Source organism: Trachypithecus francoisi, unplaced genomic scaffold (assembly GCF_009764315.1).
Source record: "Trachypithecus francoisi isolate TF-2019V2 unplaced genomic scaffold, Tfra_2.0 Lachesis_group4, whole genome shotgun sequence".
Lineage (NCBI taxonomy): Eukaryota > Metazoa > Chordata > Mammalia > Primates > Cercopithecidae > Trachypithecus > Trachypithecus francoisi.
In genome coordinates this window covers 64,139,534-64,155,779 of record NW_022681469.1, presented here as the reverse complement: position 1 = coordinate 64,155,779, position 16,246 = coordinate 64,139,534, and the positions used below count along the sequence as shown (strand labels likewise).

The 16,246-nt window shown below is 36.8% G+C and overlaps 1 protein-coding gene across 1 annotated transcript in view; it reads left to right on the top strand.

Annotated features, from left to right (window-relative positions):
- The window catches only part of SEMA3A (semaphorin 3A), a 220,546-nt gene that overhangs the window by 44,035 nt on the left and 160,265 nt on the right, over positions 1-16,246 (top strand). The window lies entirely within an intron of this gene.

Genomic DNA, 16,246 nt, shown 5'->3' with positions numbered 1-16,246 from the left:
AAAGTTTCAATTTTAAATACATAAAACTATTTTCAACTATTCAATCCAAAACTGATTAGTGACAATATTGTTATAAAGATGTGATTGACAAAGATACTCATTTTTAAACTCTTTACATGCAAAATAAATATCAGAAAAATGAAATAATTAAGAAATCAGCAACTTTAGTGATATTACATGACTCTTCTGGTTGCTCACATTGAACTGCCATGAGAGTTTATTAGAATTTAATAGCAATAACACTAACTTTCCCTTCTTTCATGTGGAAAGGTGAATTTTACCCTTGTTATTCTCTGTCTTCAAACTAATGTTAGTGTCTCATTTTCAATGAATGTTGTGGCCAGCAGGGATTAAATAGAGATCATATTTCACTCTAAATAAGGTTTATGAATTGTAATTTTAACATTGTTAGTAGTGTTTTGTTTTTGTTTTGCTTTTGTCAATGGTATACAATCATGTTTTATGATGAAGTAGAGAAGGAAGTTTAATGAGAAATTAGCTTATGCTATATTTTTGCTCAATCTTCAAGAGGTAAATCTGGTTCTGAATTTGACATTTGAAATTGTGAGGATTAATGTTGTGTGTCCTGCATTGGTCTAGAAAATCTTTAGTCTATTGTCCTTTCCAGCCCAGAGGTGTGCTTGATTTAATGGGTCCTGGGAGAGCAGGGATTTTCAACAAACGAGCTGGAATTTTAGCTTCATTCAAGGGAATCATGAGTTGTCCTTAGGGGTCTTAAACCAAATCTGGCTCACATAATATTTAACTTCAGTCTTACAACATTTCTAAATATGACCCAATTTTAGACAATTACATTAATGGCAAGAAAGTATTTGGAAACAAAATGGAAGAATTTAATCTTTTCTCATTTGCCAATTAAGATAAAATCCTTAAGTTGTTATTTGTTTTTTCTCTGCCATCAAAATAGTTTCTAGAATTAATACTTTCAGATAGTTTTCACTAAATAATCACTTGGGAAGAGCTGAATATAGTAGAACTTAATCTTGCCCAACTTATCTACATGATAATCCAATTATTCCTTTTTTTCTTTGTATATACAGTTAACTCTTGAACAAGGTGGGGGTTAGAAGAATCGACACTTTGTGTAGTCAAAAATCCACATATAACTTTTGACTATACAAAAACTTAACTATTAACAGCCTTCTGTTGATCAGAAACCTTACCAATAACACAGTCAAGTAACACATATTTTGTATGTTCTATATACTATATACACTATTTTCTTCTAATGAAGTAAGCTAGAGAACAAAACGCTATTAAGAAAATTATTAGAAAGAAAAAATATTTACTCTTCAAGTGGAAGTGGATCATCATAAAGGTCTTTCATCCTTAGTGTCTTCTTGTCCAGTAGCTGGAGGAGAATGAGGAAGAGGAAGGATTCATCTCTCTGTGTTAGGGGTGGCCGAGGTAGAAGAAAATACAAACGTAAGTGGAGGCACATAGTTTAAACCCATGTTGTTCAAGGGTCAACTTAGAAAAGTTATAATATATCGGCCGGGCGCGGTGGCTCAAGCCTGTAATCCCAGCACTTTGGGAGGCTGAGGCGGGTGGATCACGAGGTCAGGAGATCGAGACCCTCCTGGCTAACACGGGGAAACCCCGTCTCTACTAAAAATACAAAAAATTAGCCGGGCGAGGTGGCGGGCGCCTGTAGTCCCAGCTACTCGGAGGCTGAGGCGGGAGAATGGCGGGAACCCGGGAGGCGGAGCTTGCAGTGAGCCGAGATCGCGCCACTGCACTCCAGCCTGGGCGACAGAGCGAGACTCCGTCTCAAAAAAAAAAAAAAAGAGAAAAGAAAAGTTATAATATATCAATGAATTGTTATGTACAAATTTCATTAGGGTATCTGACTTCATAAACTCCAAAATGTGTCCACTCCAAAATTAAAGCACACTATTAGGGAAGACAAATTTATAATGTGCTATCATAAATAGGACATAGGACATTATTGTGACTAAGATTACAATGGACCCGGACTACATTGTATGGTTTTCGTGAGAGATTCTTTGAATTTGTTGGTTTTCACATATTGCTCTCCCATCTCCTTCCATCCCTCTGCATGGAGCTCTGATTCAAACAAAATCCTTTTATAGGGAAGCCAGAAGTCTTTGTAATCAAAATGTATTTATTCTAGATAAAGGTGCAGGACATAGCTAGGAATGTCATATCAATGTTCTCTAGAAGCCTCTTTAAAAATAAAAAAAAAAGAAAGAAAGAAAAAAGAAAAGAAAAGAAAAAAGGGGTTGGGGTGTGGTGGCTCATGCCTGTAATCCCGGCAGTTTGGGAGGCCAAGGTGAGTGGATAACCTGAGGTCAGGAGTTCGAGACCAGCCTGGCCAACCCCGTCGCTACTAAAAAAAAATACAAAAATTAACTAGGCATGGTGGCTCATGCCTGTAACCCCAGCTACTTGGGAGGCCGAGGCATGAGAATTCCTTGAACTCAGGAGGCAGAGGTTGCAGTGAGCCAAGATCATGCTACTGCACTCTGGCTTGGGTGACAGAGTGAGACACTGTCCTTTTTTTTTTTTTTTTTTTGAGACGGAGTCTGGCTCTGTCGCCCAGGCTGGAGTGCATGGAGTGCAGTAGCCGGATCTCAGCTCACTGCAAGCTCCGCCTCCCGGGTTTACGCCATTCTCCTGCCTCAGCCTCCCGAGTAGCTGGGACTACAGGCGCCTGCCACCTCGCCTGGCTAATTTTTTGTGTTTTTTTAGTAGAGACGGAGTTTCACCATGTTAGCCAGGATGGTCTCGATCTCCTGACCTCGTGATCCGCCCGTCTCGGCCTCCCAAAATGCTGGGATTACAGGCTTGAGCCACCGCACCCGGCGAGTCACTGTTTTAAAAAAAAAGAGAGAAAGGAAAAAAGAGAGCGTAAGAAAGACGGACAAAAAAAATAACCTCTGAGGGAAACAACTATTTTTTAAAATGACAAATTTAAATTGCATTTGCTTATAGCACTAGGCACGTTGCAAAAAATGAAGAGAGTAAAGCTCGTAAGAGCAGCATGATAAATTATGAGCTATCTAACCCATATGCACTATTACATGTTCATAAACATATCTACTTTATCCAACTATTCTGTAATCCATTTACTCATTCATTCAATAAGTATATACTAAGCACCTGTTGTCAGACAAATCTACAGTTTAGGTAATTCCTACCACCAGCCACACAAGCCTTTCTCTCTGATCTGGTTACTTGATTGATCCTTGAGTATGTCTATGTGATCTCCTGAGTTTTCTTTCTTTTCACTCGGGGAATGAAATAGACACTTGCCTCAGATATAAAAGGGACATCCATGAACACTGATAGGAATATATTCTCCAGTATATTTGCACTTATACAGATCAATTTTTGTCAGTGAATAAGGAAGACTTTTTTCCTCCCCAAAACGTATCTTGGGATGGAAATGATAGAAATATCCTGGATAAAACACTAAGCTTCTTTCTCCAAAAACACTCATTTTGCTCAGCATTAGAACAATTTAAATAAATCATTCTTAAATAGTTTTAAAAATGCCTTATAGTAGACATATGCAACAGGTAATGGGTGACAAAGTGGTTTATCACTATTTATTTCTCCATATGTGAATATTTTCCACTGTTTTGTTACTGGAAAATGTAGTATATATAATTTGTAAATGTCAGAAAACATGTGCTTTCTTTTTTTAAAAAACACGTGCTTTCTTGTAGCCATGTGAAATATGGTTATTTGAAGAACACTCTGAAACATGTGCTGTGTTACAGTAAATAATTGAGCAAGACTGAAAAAATAGTGTTTCAACTGTATGAGGCACAGAAGCCTCCTCTTTTTCACTTTGCTAATGATAATACAATCCTTACCACTCATAGGTATTTAATAAGCACTCATCAGTGGACTGACTGATAATAGAGACCTGCCTATAGAGGAGTCTCATACATAATTAAAATATAAGGCAGAATCAGAAACAAAGTTTTGATTTCTAGATTACTAGCCCATCACCAAAGCATTAAATAAAACCAATGGGAATTTTAAAAGAAGAATCTACACTTTAATCCTAAATTTTTACTGACTAATCATCTCACACAAAAACGAGTGACCAATGGCAATGCACATTTGAATTATCCATTTTTGTCCACATTATGACATTTACTTGTTTTACGCAATCATTACATTTAAACTCCAGTTATTCCCTCAAGAAGTAAAAATTAATATTGCTCATTAGTTATTTTGTAAATTGTTTGCAACTTTTATTTTTTGCCTATATTCTTGTGCAAAAGGCTACTATCAATATCAGGGACCAGGGAGCAAAAAATGTGGAGAAATATTAAAGTCACAATTTTTCCAGAAAATTATTTAGAAAGAACATCGAATGTAGAGCCAGGAGACCTATATTTAAATCTGACCTCTGCAACTGTTAATGGTGAAGTCATGTATGGTCTTTTCTAAATGCAAGTAGTCAGACTTCAGACAGTCTAAAGATCCTTCTAGATCTTTAATTTAATGATTGATTATCTAGTTAACCATTTCCTCCACGTATAATTTGACCCATATGGCACTGTGCTAACCTTTACATCTGAGAGAACTAATGTGTGTACTCTAATATTCAAGCAGAAAAGTGGTATGCAATTAATTTATGACTGCGTGTTATAATGAAAGCACAGTGAGGCATCCATCGGAGGACAGATGTCTGCTAATTCTCAAGTCTTTGATGGGAGAGATAGCTTGTAACTGCAGCTTGAAGCACAAGAAAAAGGAAAATAAACTAGAAGCGGGAGGCAGCAACCGAGGTTTAGAAAAGAGTGAATAGTGGAAACTTACAGAAACCAGCATAAAATGAGATAGCAAAACAAGATTAGGGATTGCAACTGCTGTTAATGAGATGGTACTAAGGTAAAGGTGGTGGGTGTAGGTCTGTGCTTTGTTTTAATAAAAGCATTACTTTTTTTTTTTTTTTTTTTGAGATGGAGTGTCGCTCTGTCGCCCAGGCTGGAGTGCAGTGGCATGATCTTGGCTCACTGCAAGCTCTGCCTCCAGGTTCACGCCATTCTCTTGCCTCAGACTCCCGAGTAGCTGGGACTACAGGCGCACGCCACCACGCCCGGCTACTTTTTTTTGTATTTTTAGTAGAGACGGGGTTTCACCGTGTTAGCCAGGATGGTCTCGATCTCCTGACCTCGTGATCCGCCCGCCTCAGCCTCCCAAAGTGCTGGGATTACAGGTGTGAGACACCGCGCCCGGCTGCATTACATTTTTGAAATGTCTTCTCATTAATTTATATGTCGGTGACTTGAAGAGTATACTAAAATTGAGAGAAATTGAACATAAAGACAAGTTACTTCGCTGTTTCAGTAGATTTTGTGTTTAATGCTGCTGGTAAAACAGAACTCTCAAGAAATTTATTCATGTGATTATTGTATGTAAAACAACCATAACAGTGCTGAGCACATAGAATTAAAAAACATTAGCCATTTAATTGTTATTTCATAGCCAATTTATAAATAATTTAAGGTTTAAATGGTATAATTTTAATAGTCATTTGAACATAATTTATAACTTAATTAGCAAAGCTAATGTATATCCTGACATATACTTTATATTGCCACATTTGCTTTTTCTTAGATATTTTTATCATATTTACTCTTTCTAAAGTTTTTTTGCTTTAAAAAAGTAATGTGGTTCAAATCACATATATTGACTCACTTGCTTCTGTGTGTCAGTACTAGGTATATGCCAGGAGTAGGTTCTAGGGCTAGACATACAAAAATAAGTAAAGGCAGCATATTTTAACTCTAGAAAGGGAGCTAAGGAGATAAAGCATTGGTTAATCTAAGTATGTAGAGGGCACTATGCTTCATAAAGGAAAGCATGATGCATTGTCCCTTAGAAGGTCAAGGAATTCACAAGAGAGGGTTGACGTGGGTCTTGAAAGGTGAATAAATCTGCCTAAGCAGGTGAGGGTGGAAGATGGAAAGCACTGGGGAGATAAAGAGCATTCTAATTTGTGAGACTATAGATGGCATGTCATCGAGCTAATTGGAAATATTCTTTGTGTATGTAAATAAAATACATATTTATATATTGCTGTATATGGGGTAAACACATATGCATATACACCTACGCACACTCTATTGGTGAAGGAGCAAACAAGTGAGTATGTCAAATATAAAGAGCCCAAATCACATAGATAACGAAAAACTCTAGCCAGGTTTTAAGGAGGCAAGTAATGTAATATCTGTTTGATTGTGATTCATGCCTTGTTTGAATGAATTTCATTATTAAGAAGTTGTTGTTGTTATAGTTTCTTGAATGTTTGCTCTATTTCCTTAAACCTCACTTGTTTGAGAATGACTGGTGATATGGCTCTCATTTGAAAAACAAATGGCTGAGTCACAGATGTTTTCACTTGGTTATTGTGCAAAATGCTTCTCTGTTTGGGGACAAATAATGCTGTTTTGAACAAGTATGAGGTCCACCCGATATCCTCCCTTGTACGTGACTCAATTTTCCACATAAATTCCAAATGTATTTTTTCTTTATTTAGTAAGTTCCGTTAATTATTACTTCCGTAAGAAACTTTTTGATCTGTAAATTCAGCTCTATTTTTATGTTTTATTTCCTTATCTTTCATTTCCATTATCATATTAATCAATTTATCTCTTTCAAAAAATTAGATTTTATTATTACCTAGTTTGTAACTTTTGCAACCAGAATTAATCCTCTGTTTCTTGTGCCAACTCGTCTTCTTTCCTATGCCCTTCATTTACATTTTAGTGAACTTGTTTCCTCCTTCTGACAATGAGGAAATGAGCTGGAGGAATTTGCAGCCCCTGATTTTTGTTGTTTTGACTTTAAACACATTGTGATCTTTAATATATTTTCTTCTGGGAACACACCTCACTTTATTTATTATTATTATTATTTTTCATATCTTGATTGGTGTGATTGTTGTGTTTCTCATGAAGCCCCATCAGAAACACCCTGTGGGATAGTCAGGTATTCATGCCTTTCACTTTTGCCCTCATACTAATTTACCTACAGTGATATCCTTTAGAAGGATAGTGCATACACAATAAATAGTGTGTGTGTATGTGAGAGAGAGAGAGAAAGAGAGAGACAGAGGGAGAGGGAGATTAGAACAGTACCTAGCTTGGCTTGCCCATGTTAGTTGAAATGATGATTATAATGATGATGACCATGCCTTTATATTTTACCTATACCTCCACTTTTTATTTTTATTTTCTTTCTCTTTCTTTTTTCTTTCTTTCTTTCTTTCTTTCTTTCTTTCTTTCTTTCTTCTTTCTTTCTTTCTCTCTTTTTGTGAGACAGGGTCTCACACTGTAATCATAGCTCACAGCAAACTTGAATTCCTGGACTCAAACCATCCTCCTGCTCAGCCTGAGCACACACAGCAACTTTTTTTTTAAGTAGAAATGGGACCTCGCTATGTTGCACAGGCTAGTCTGGAACTCTTGGTCTAAGTGATCCTCCTACCTTGGCCTCCAAAAGTGCTGGGATTACAGGCTTGAGCCACTGTGTTCAATCTGTACCTCCACTCTTTATGGGCATGTTCCAATAATCTTATAGTCGTGTAGACTCCTAGAGCATGTTTCTGTAATACAAGCATTTGTGGATGCAATCTCTATGATTTGTTAACTAATTCTACCCTACTTGGAATATATGGAGAGATATGCCAGATCTCAGTATTTTATATCAAAATGTTTCAAGTTTCACTATATTTGAAATATTTCCTTAATAATTAGATATCAATTGGTGTTATTTCTTTATTTAATACGTATATTTTCCTCTTACACTTTTCATCTTTTTTTATTTTCATTAGAGTCAAAAGAAGGGGATAGAGTACACGTGGTTTTACTCTGTCATCTTTCACCAGTAGAAAGTGCGTGTGTTTTGTAGGAAGTTTACTCTGGGGGCAGTATGTAACATGGTTTGTTGGTGTAAACCTGGAAAGGAAGTTCTGTGAGAAGATGATTACCGTCATTGAGGGAAGATATTATGGGGAGTTAAATTAGGACAGTGGCAGTGAGTATGTAAGCAAAAGGAAATACAGGACAAATTATTGTGTTAAGCAAAAATGAAGTGATGGATCAAATCAATGAATGATGAAGAAGGGTCTGACTTGCATGAGTCTGTGATGATTCACACAACAACTTTAAAACATACAGAAAGGTGATGTCAATAATGGAAAGAAGAAAAAGGAGTGAATTCTGTTTAAGTCATGCAGACTCTGAGATGTTTGTACAATATCTAAATAGAGGTTTCTAGTAAGCCTTTGTTTGGACTTTGGAGGGAAATATCTCTTGGAAGATATATATTTGAGACATGTCAAAATACTGCTAGTGATGAAAGCCATAGTTGTAGATAAGATTAGCCACCAAGTTATTAATGTGTAAAAAGACCAAGTACAGAGCAAATAAAATAATATAAATATGCAAGAGCTGTTAGCTAAAGCAAATTATATGAGAGTGAAAGGTAACAAACTTTTCAAAAATCAATTCTTAGTATTTTCCAAAATATGCCCTCCTTAGAAGCGATTATGGAGAAAAACAGAAAGACCCAGACCTTTGATGTCAGATGGAACTAGTTATCTTAACTCTACATCATACTAGCTCTGTGACCTAGGATATTCCTGATAGCCTAACTAACTGAGTCAATTTCCTCATGAGAAAAACATGGGAATGAACTCCTATTAACTTCCTTAACTATAGTTAGCCTCTTTTTGTTGTTGATTTTACTGATTTAGGTTTTGCTTCTCTAAAGGTATTTGTCTACGTTTGCATAAAAGTTATTATTATTATTATTATTATTATTATTATTAGAGACGGAGTCTCGCTCTGTCGCCCAGGCTGGAGTGCAGTGGCCGGATCTCAGCTCACTGCAAGCTCCGCCTCCCGGGTTTACGCCATTCTCCTGCCTCAGCCTCCCGAGTAGCTGGGACTACAGGAGCCCGCCACCTCGTCGGCTAGTTTTTTTGTATTTTTTTAGTAGAGACGGGGTTTCACCGTGTTGACCAAGATGGTCTCGATCTCCTGACCTCGTGATCCGCCCGTCTCAGCCTCCCAAAGTGCTGGGATTACAGGCTTGAGCCACCGCACCCGGCCAAGTTTTTATTATTCTTAATACTCCGCATAGTTTTTAGTCAAGGTCTATGTGTTATACATAATATGGACTAAATGTGTTTTTGTTGACTTAGTAGGTGAATGATAGTTAAATGATAAAAATCTGAATCATAAAATTAGATTATGAACAACTTACTTTACATAAATATTTTTCACATATACAAAATTAAAAATAAATTCATATAAGATATAGTTCTGCCCTTGAAGTTTTATAAGCATATTTGAGGAAAAATATAGTGTCTCTCCCTGACAACATGGCCTAGGACACTTGTGTCTTGTGTGGAGTCTAGAAGTATGGGAGTTGGGCTTGGGATGAGAATGAACCTTTACTAGTTGTACAAAGCTCAGGTACATGCATCTTGTACTTTAATTTGGTACTTATACATCATGGAATACTATGCAGCCATAAAAAATGAGACCATGCCCTTTGCAGGGACATGGATGGAGTTAGAGGGTATTATCTTTAGCAAACTAACACAGGAACTGAAAACCAAATACTGCATGTTCTCACTTAGAAGTGGGAGCTAAATGATGAGAACACGTGGACACATAGAAGGGAACAACACGTAGAGGGGAACAACAACACACATAGAGGCTTATTGGAGGGTAGACGGTGGGAGGAAGGAGAGAAGCAAGATATATAACTAATGGGTACTAGGTTTAGTGCCTGAGTGATGAAATAACCTGTACAACCAACCCCCATGACATACGTTTACCTATGTAATAAACCTGCACATCCTGCACATGTAACCTGAACTTAAAATACATGTTAAAAAAAAAGAAAGTCTATACAAGTAAAACCAATTATTCATATTAACAAAAAATAAGCATCTGGCAGAGGAGAATCCTGGCATAAATTCAGTGGATAGAGACGTTAGAGCACAGAACATCAATAAATACAAAGGGACAAGTTGGAAGAAGAGCTTGGAAACATGTCCTAGGAAAAAGTGGTAGAGCTGTGTTTCATAGACTGCTGTGGCCTCTGGCACCAACTGGAGAGACTAGTCAAGGTAAAACTTAGTAACAGATCAGAATGTGTAAGCTTTATGCATATTTTAGGTGTTTACTATGATAGAAGTTAGAAGATAGTTTTTAATAAATGGACTCAAACAATACTTAGCAAACTGTAGAATGAAAGAATATTCTCAGCATCACCAAATAAATAAAAGCGTATAGATACCCACTGGTATTGGCTCCATCTACGCAATGACAAGATGCACTGACCAGAAATAGTAGGAGTAGAATTCATCCTCCACACAGTTACCTTAGAACTGTATTTGCCAAACATCAGTCTGTGGAAAGGTCCTAATCTTGCGTATAATACAGTGCTAAAAGCTAGTCCTTGGTGAAATAAAGAAAATAAATAGAATTTTTCCATTATGCAAATATATTTATCTCTGAAGATTATTCATTGTTCATGTCTTTGCTCATTTTGATTATTTTATTCATAAAGTAAAATGGCTTCCCCCTCCTTTTCTTTCTAATGAAACAACAATAATAGCAAATAGTCCTTGCCTTTGTTTCTTTTCGTTCTTATAGTACAAGAAAAAGTTGTGAACCTTTATTTCAGCCTCTATTCTGGAACTGTTTTGGTTCGTGAAATTAAAAATAAAATCTAGGAAGTACTAAAATATAGGATCTAAAATTGTCAGACCTTACTGAACTTTCCAATATTTACAAATATCTAGATGTGGTCATCATTTAGCCAAAATGTTTTGGCATCATATAGACTCAGCCTTTGACTACTTTCAATGGGTTCTTTGACTGTTCTATGAAAAGGACAAAGTTCAAGTCATGGAAAAAGGACATAAGCCTAAAGCCATCAATGAATAAAGGCAATTCATTTGAGTCCAGCAACTGGTGGGGTCCTATTACCTTTCATGTTACAAAACTTAGAAGGGAAAAAGAGAGACAGAAAAATGTAACAGAAGTCAGAAATATAAAGAACAGGGTGGATATTGTCTAGATTTGAAGGTCAAATATACAGGAATTCTTTATCCCACTATAAAAATTATAGTTCTGGGCAATCCTGCAAACCAGAAATCTGTATTCATCTCATTGCCTTTTTGAGAATCTGACCCAGTCATTGTAATGTAACCATCTTTGTAAATCTGTGTTCATCCTAAAGGAAATCAGAACACAACAGGAAACATACAGTTTTGTTATGTAGGGATGAATCATCTTTTATTATTTTTGTGTAAGTGTTCCCAATCATCATGCATGATTTTGGTGTAAGTGTGTTTTTTCTTTCCATATAACAAAACACATGCATAAGAAGAACACTAGTTTATAAAATAACCTTTAACATCTCAAATGTGGGACTGATAGTGATTGCTATGAATTTCTCCCTTCAAATGCTTTTTTTTTTTTTTTTTTTTTTTTTTTTTTTTTGAGACGGAGTCTCGCTCTGTCTCCCAGGCTGGAGTGCAGTGGCGCAATCTCGGCTCACTGCTGCAAGCTCCGCCTCCCGGGTTCAGCCATTCTCCTGCCTCAGCGTCCCGTGTAGCTGGGACTACAGGCGCCCGCCACCGCACCCGGCTAATTTTTTGTACTTTTAGTAGAGACGGGGTTTCACCTTGTTAGCCAGGATGGTCTGGATCTCCTGATCTCGTGATCCGCCCATCTCGGCCTCCCAAAGTGCTGGGATTACAGGCTTGAGCCACCGCGCCCGGCCCCAAATGCTTCTTTTTAAAAGTAAATATACATTAGAGATTATGATTACTCTGGGGAGAAAAGCAAATATGAACATTTATAGATAAATAGAATAAAAATTAGAATTGACTCATTATAAAATGTTTTTTCTCCCATGATTAACTATTAACTGGTAGCATATTATAGATCAATTATAATTTATTCTTTGTAACATACTCTTAAATAGAAATCTGTCAAATGGACTTTATATATAAGAGTCTTGGCCGGGCGCGGTGGCTCAAGCCTGTAATCCCAGCACTTTGGGAGGCCGAGACGGGCGGATCACGAGGTCAGGAGATCGAGACCATCCTGGCTAACACGGTGAAACCCCGTCTCTACTAAAAAATACAAAAAGCTAGCCGGGCGAGGTGGCGGGCTCCTGTAGTCCCAGCTACTCGGGAGGCTGAGGCAGGAGAATGGCGTGAACCCGGGAGGCAGAGCTTGCAGTGAGCTGAGATCCAGCCACTGCACTCCAGCCCGGGCGACAGAGCGAGACTCCGTCTCAAAAAAAAAAAAAAAAAAAAGAGTAAGAGTCTTGAATTTCATGAGACTCCTCTACCTTGTGAAACTACATCACAAGAGAGTATAATTTATTTATAATTGACAACACTACTACTTGAAATTATTTAAGCTGATTTTTTTGGCCTTGCCAGCTATATACACTAAAGCTTGTCATCTTCATTGTCTTATATAATAGTAAGAATGGTGACAATAATTAGCCCTTATTGAGCACAAACTGCCTGTCTCTGTCTGGTTTTACAGTCAGTGTGTTTTCCATGTTGTCCTTAAGCAACTCATAAATACACTAAATCCTTTGGTGAATCTGGAGTGAACATAATGCTTCTTTACCCACCTTCCAAATTTAAGAATACATACTTTATTAAAGAGTGTTCTGAAATGGCATCTTTAATTACAATCCTACTTTGCTTCTCTTATAGTTCGACACAGCATGTGGATGTTGAAGTAATCTCTCAACCAGAGAAAAACAATTACACTCAAAGAGAATTAATGCCTTTAAAAGCTTTGTCCTAGTCAGATTCACCATAGTCAAATTAATTTTATAGAAACTTTGGTTGTTTTTTAAAAATAACAATTGTTGTTTAACTGAATAGGAGAATAGGTAAGATGTAAGAAGTTAGAAGAATACTATACATTTCACATTAGTGAATTTTACTATACTTCCCATAGCAGTTTATGTCATTATAAGATACATAACTGAAACAAAAGAAAGACTTAAAATGCTGAAGGAGTACATTCAAAGTTATTTACTATCAGATGCAGCTAATTGTCTCTACATCTAGGAAAGTCAAAGTCATGCATTAACTGAGGAAAACAAAATACTGAAGAATCTGAGAACTAGATTTGGAAAAAAAAATGTATCTGATTTTAACCCACATTTCTATTTAATCTAATAAAATTTCACCCAATTTCTATTTAATCTCACACTGGAAAGTAGTGATATAACCTAAGCAATCCAGAATTTGTATTGTTCACTGACATTCGTTTCTAAGACTCTTCTCTAAGTTATAAAGCAATATAAAAAGCTCGTGTTGGAGAAGAACATCTAAAGGATTTGGAGTGAAAGGAATAATGAGACAAAATTAAGCACATTTGAAAGCAATGGAAAACAGCTGCTAACACATATGCCAGGAAAGTATTGTCTTTTTTAAAATATCAAACTGTTGAGAAGTAACACTTTAAAACTGTGGTTGTTTTCATGATGATTTCAAATATAAGCCACCAAAAACTTCCATAAATTGTCTGTACGTAGGGACCAATAATTCTGTCCAAACTAATTTGCAAAATTCACCCTGGAACATATTTTTCAATTGGGAAAATATTTTCATGGTTTGGAATTGTGATATAGAAAGTCATTCCTTTTATTATTTAGAATTGAGAGTACATAAATTGGAAAAGAAGAAGGAATACTTTATTGTTCTTAAAATGTCATTACATTTAATATTAGTGTAAATCAAAGAACATATTGTTATTCTTATTTTCCCTCTACCAAACAAAATTACTGATGTTAACAAGTTAGGACACTTAGTAAGATAGGTTTTATATATATATATATATATACACACACACACACACACACACACACGCACACGCATATATATATGTGTGTATATATATACACACATATATATATGTAGTTTTCAGTCTACTCCATCTGGACTGTAATTTGCTACATCTGGTCAAGAAGATCAACCTACAAATATTTAACCTCTACTTATACAAACAGGAAATATTTAATTGAGTGCTTACTAGGAAATGCTTGTTCTAGGTTTTTTACAGGCTTTATCTGATTTCACCTCAGTGACTCTTAAAAGATACATGAACTCTTAAAAGATACATTATTCATCCCATCTTCTATAAAACTTGGGGCCAGGGAGTTTAAGGAACTTGTCCTCGTTTGTACACCTAAAAAATAAGTACTGTGGTGATGCTTGTGTTCTGACTTATAATTGTATAACTCCAAAATCTATAACTATAGTATTTATTTTCCTACAACTTCTTCCAATTAATGCTTAGAGATCCCTTATGTAGTTTCTATGCATTTGCAATTAAAATCCATTCTTGTATCTCTTACATGACCCTTTAATTGCTTAATATCTCTATGTAATTTTTTGGTTTAGGCCGAGGTGGCTTTTTTTTTTTTTTTTAAGTTTGTGGGCTTTTTTTTCTTTTTTAAGTTTGGTCTCTCTGAAACTAAGGTAGAATTACAGATCTTAGAACTGGAAGTAAGGATGAAGGGCATCCATTTGATAAACGGATCTCTTCTAATGACCACTCAATCAGGGCCTGAACATATCCAGTGACAGAGCCCTTGCCTCTGGCAGCAGCCCATTTCCATCCTCACACAACTCAGAGTGCCTGAAATTTCAGTCTTTTGACTCTGCGTAGTGTAGCATTGATCAGTTGTAATCTTTTGGATGCCAATGAAATGAATGTCATGTTTTTTTTTTTTTTTTTTTTTTTGAGACTGAATGTTGCTCTGTCACCCAGGCTGAAGTGCAGTGGTGCAACCTCGGCTCACTGCAACCTCTACCTCCCGGGTTCAAGCAATTCTCCTGCCACAGCCTCCTGAGTAGCTGGGATTACAGGCACCCACCATCATGCCCGGCTTATTCTTTCTGTTTTTAGTAGAGATGGGGTTTCACCATGTTGGCCAGGCTGGTCTTGAACTCTGACCTTGTGATCTGCCCGCCTTGGCCTCCCAAAGTGCTGAGATTACAGGCGTGAACCACCGTGCCCAGCCAATGAATGCCATTTCAATTAAGATATTATGTAGTGGATTATCTGTCCCCCCTCCTCTCTGGAGACTAACTGCTCTCATTTATTTCAGCTGTGATTCACATGAATGAAAACTCTTTTCTTTCTTTCCTTCCTTCCTTCCTTCCTTCCTTCCTTCCTTCCTTCCTTCCTTCCTTCCCTCCCTCCCTCCCTCCTTCCTTCCTCCCTCCCACCCTCCCTTCCTTCCTCTCCTTCTTCTTTTTTTTGTGCGTGTGGGAAGTGGGGTGTGGTAGGGAGTAAGGCCAGTCTAGTATTATACCATTTCTCATGAAGAAATGAGAAAAGTATCTTTTAACAATTAGTTAACAATTTTTGCCTATAGGATAGGTAAATATATAAAAGATAGTTATTCCATTTTATGTTGTTGACCTGGTAATATGAAAAAAACATGTGAGTTAGGCATGATGAGCTATTAATTATATATTTCCTGAGGGAATGTTCATTCTGGTAGATAAGATTGCAATAATTGACAGTGGGATGCAGGTTATAAGAGTAATTCAAGCAAAATGTAACAGGAAGCTCTCTGTGAATTTCTTGGCAGTTGCATTTGAACTAGCTTTAAGCGTGGATCTATTCTGTAGCTGTCGGAGTCAGGAAAAATAGTAACAAAGGCCAAGGAGTGAATGAGCACAGTGCATGGCTTCCCGCATGAGAGAGGACATGAGAAGTACTGGGATAGGGTCTAAACTTAAATGATGGTGACCTGATCTTTAGTGTTAAGTTAAAGAGTATGAATTTTATCCTCTGTTGAAATCATATTTTTGATGATAAAATAATAAAACGAAGAGGTCGGTAGGATAAATAGATAAAACAAGGCAATCGATCACATGACTAATATATGTTTCCTGATGTTAACAGCAGGAGCAGAGGCCAGGTCTACATTGCAGCTTTCTCTCTTTGGAAGGCACATCGCATTCTACATTTTGTGTGTGCTGGTGAAAGTTTCCTACTAAGTGTGCACCCGAAAAATCTAAAGCACTGATTCAGGACATACAGTTTTGGAGAATCCTCAAAAATTCTATCCCATGGGGGTGGGGGTTGTGTGTGTGCATTGAGCAAAACGTATCTTTAAGAAGCCAACAGTTACCTTCCTAACATTAAGTCCTAAATTTAAGTGG